This window comes from Camelina sativa, chromosome 3 (assembly GCF_030686135.1).
Source record: "Camelina sativa cultivar CO46 ecotype springtype chromosome 3, ASM3068613v1".
NCBI lineage: Eukaryota > Viridiplantae > Streptophyta > Magnoliopsida > Brassicales > Brassicaceae > Camelina > Camelina sativa.
In genome coordinates, this window is record NC_141882.1 from 23,650,171 (window position 1) to 23,653,937 (window position 3,767).

At 31.1% G+C, this 3,767-nt stretch overlaps 1 pseudogene across 1 annotated transcript; it reads left to right on the top strand.

Annotated features, from left to right (window-relative positions):
* The first annotated feature begins 1,833 nt into the window (after positions 1–1,833).
* LOC104777571 (DNA-directed RNA polymerases II, IV and V subunit 8B-like) lies at positions 1,834–3,172 on the top strand (annotated as a pseudogene). Its single transcript, XR_015587169.1, has 5 exons — positions 1,834–1,940; positions 2,035–2,113; positions 2,264–2,414; positions 2,655–2,746; positions 2,881–3,172. The product of XR_015587169.1 is annotated as a DNA-directed RNA polymerases II, IV and V subunit 8B-like (transcript).
* Positions 3,173–3,767: the final 595 nt, after the last annotated feature.

Here is a 3,767-nt window from a genome sequence, read left to right on the forward strand (position 1 = left end):
TTAAGTAGCTTCAATATCCTTGATCGGCTTCGGATATCTATTAATTAGCTTTATACATATAACTCTTTGGTGCCGCCTTGTCATCGATAATTAGTTATTCTCTCTTATCTTTTTTAAAAAAAAACTAATTGCTGTAATGGCACTTAACGTTATCATGCATGATGCATGCTTTCATTTTTCAAAATGGTTACTCTTTGCTAAAAAGTAATGTATTTTTTGTTGGGACGTACGTATCACATGTTTCGGTAAATTGTTTGTGATTGACATTTAAATGGCAGTCCTTATGAATAACAAATGCTACATGTTAGTTTATTTGATTTTACAGTTATTTGTCTATTGAGACTGTCGAAATCTAGAACAAGATTAACCAATCCATAATTGCAATCTTTAGTTTTTTTTTTTTATATATATTTTTAAAGTTATAGAAAGCATCTCTATTAAGAAAGACCCAATTATAATAAATAAAACTACAAGCAGCATATGTAAGACGCAAAATATACAGGGAATATCTAAAAGAAATGCAAAACTATATGGATCATATATGTAAATAAACTGAAAACATAAAAACAATTACTGTCTTCTTTTTTTTTGTCTCATTTTTTATTCTTCAGCAATTTTGATTTTAGGAGATAGATCTTCTCTTCATTGTTCCTCTCTGCCATAAACAAAAGATTTTTTTTTTCAGTATCTTTTTATTCTTTAGCAATTTTGATTTTAGAAGTTAGATATTTTCTTCCTTGTTCCCCTCTGCCATAAAGAAAAGAAATATATATCAGTATTTATAATAAATGTTCTCAAATTAAATATGATATCTAAAATTTAAAATATTTTACCAGCATCTTTTTCTGCCAGTGTTCATAAAACTTAGACCACTAAAAATATATATTGCTGATTTGAACTTTCCAATTTGTTGTCTATGTGACAAAATCCAAAATAAATTTGACATTTAAAATAGTAATGATATAATTATTATAAAAGGTATATATAGCTGTCAAAAAAAAAATAGTAAACCTCATCTAGACTGAAAGCTCGTGGTTGATTTACTCAACCTCTTTTCTTAAGTGGCTAATAGTGTAATCAAACTTGGCTTACTCTGCAGTAAACAAAAAGTAGAAAATTCAAAAAAATCAATAAAACATTGGAATTAGAAAACAAAATTTGTTTAACTCTTTCTTTGTGATGCGTCAGTCGTTCTTGTCAAACATATGAAAACACTTTTTCTAATTTTAAGTTGACCTTTTACAATTTTGAAAACTTTTAATACTATAATTCTTTTAATGAAGTCTTTAATTTTAATTAAATCTCAATAACATCTTTTGTACAATTTTTTTAAAAAAATTAAGGAGAAGTTTATGGTATTATGGTATTAAAATTTAAAAATATGAATAGTGTTGTCTTTACTACATTTCAGTTAGAATTTTAAAATTTAGAGAGGAAATAGATGCACCCATTAGATATAAGAGCATATTCATTGAAAAAGTTCTGAAATTTTTAGGTATTTAAAAAAATATTAAAAAAAAAAAAAAGATAATTTAAGATACTTTTGGAATGAATATCGACAAGTAAACACTCTAGCTTATTTAAACTCCGTCTAGATTTGGCAAAATTTTAGATGTTTTATTTAAAGTTATACTATAAACTTCCCATAAACTCTATAAAGCAGCTCATGTCTATTAAAAGGACCCAATTATATAATAAATAAAAACTACAGGCAGCATATGTAAGACGCAAAATATACAGGGAATATCTAAAAGAAATACAAAACTATAGGGATCATATATGTAAATAAACTGATAACATAAAAACGTAATTTTTGCTCTCTCTCTCGATTTCGCTTCGCTTATTCTTCTCCCATTGCACTCTTTTCGCCGCCACTCCTCTCTCTGAGTCTCGAGCCTCCGGAGCAGTTGAAGAATTCGTCTTTTCCATCTCCTTTCAAGGTAATTCAGCTTCTCGATTTCTCCAGATGCGCTTATTGTTGTTCTTTGCTACTCGAAACGGAATTAAGAATGTTTTTATTAATCGTGTTTGTAGATGGCGAGCAATATTATCATGTTCGAGGATATCTTCGTGGTCGATAAGCTAGACCCTGATGGCAAAAAGTTCGATAAAGGTTTTTACTTTTTTTTTTTTTTTTTTTTCTTTGGAAAAAATCTCAACTTTATTTAGTTTTTAAAGCCTCCCTTAAGTTTTTTTTTTTTTTTTTTGTTCTGTCTTCAAATTGATTGTGTCCCTGTGTGTGTGTGTGTGTTTGTGGTGACAGTTACGCGTGTGGAAGCCACAACTTGGAAATGTTTATGCATTTAGATGTTAACACTGAGGTCTATCCACTGGCTGTTGGTGATAAGTTCACTCTCGCTATGGCTCCCACGCTTAATCTCGATGGCACTCCTGATACCGGATATTTTACTCCGGTAATGATCTCTACTACTTTTTGTCTGCTTCATCTTTGTGTGTATATTCTATTTACATACTCTTTATCTTAGGATCTGGTTGGGTCATAACCTTTAAATGCTAACTATTCACTGGCTTGATTCAGGAGATAGGAATATGACTCCATATTTATGAACTTGAGCAAGACTTTAGTGTCTTGAATCTTTGAAAACCAAGAATGTTTGTTCATCTGATTTAGTTTTCGTCTCGCTCTATTACAGGGAGCAAAGAAAACACTTGCGGATAAGTATGAATACATCATGCACGGGAAGCTTTACAAGATCTCTGAGCGTGACGGCAAAAGTCCAAAAGCGTAAGAATCCCATATACCTAGACCAACAATATCGAGCTTCTGAATCAGTCTTTTCCCAAATAGATCAAGTTTAACTTACAGATCTCAGCTAACCATCATGTTTTGGTTTCTTTCTTGAAATTATGTGTTTCCAGAGAGCTATATGTTTCATTCGGCGGGCTCCTGATGTTGCTTCAAGGAGATCCGGCTCACATTTCTCACTTTGAACTTGACCAGAGGCTCTTTCTACTCATGAGGAAGCTGTGAGATGCTGTTGTCTGTCTATTATCGGGAAGCTTTCGCATAAAAACTGAATTAATAGAGAGCTTTATCTTATGTTGAACTTTGCTATTATAACTTGTGCTATTTTTATGAAGCAACTGTTGTACTTGTACATCAACGTTCGACTGCTCGATTGAAATATGTTTCTAGCTCCGACTTATCAAAGATAAGTACTCCGAGGCCAATAACATTAAAGACAGACATTAAGTTTGCTCCGGAGATTGTCCACGTACGTCGTTAGCACATAACACCACCCAACCTTTCCTTTTTCTTGCTTCTGTAATTTATTTAGATGTTCACTCACATCCAATCTAAAGCAAACTTTTATTTTGTTTACAAAAAAAATTTGTGTCTCAGATCAGATATCCATTAATCATAGTCTCTGCAGTTTGTGATTAAATTTGTTTTGAGGTGGTTTATTAGTTTATTTTTGCAGTTCAACAAATTTTAAAAACATTGTAAATGTTTTTAAAATACAATTTCCAATGAAATTATAAAACTAAAGTCTTTTATTTTCCAAAAGAATTATAGTTTTCTGTTTGGGTCAGTACCCCCCCCCCCCCCCCCCTCTAGGGAGGATATTTCTTACTGTTCTTTTATTGTGTTTCGAATATCGATCCCAATCATCGGTAAAAATGTTTTTAGTAAACGGAAATCAAAATCTAAAAACGTCAGAAATCTATTGATTAGACTTCATCGATGTATGTTTGAAAACTTAATTTGATCCCCAAATTTAGATTAAATTTGATTGTAAATTTTT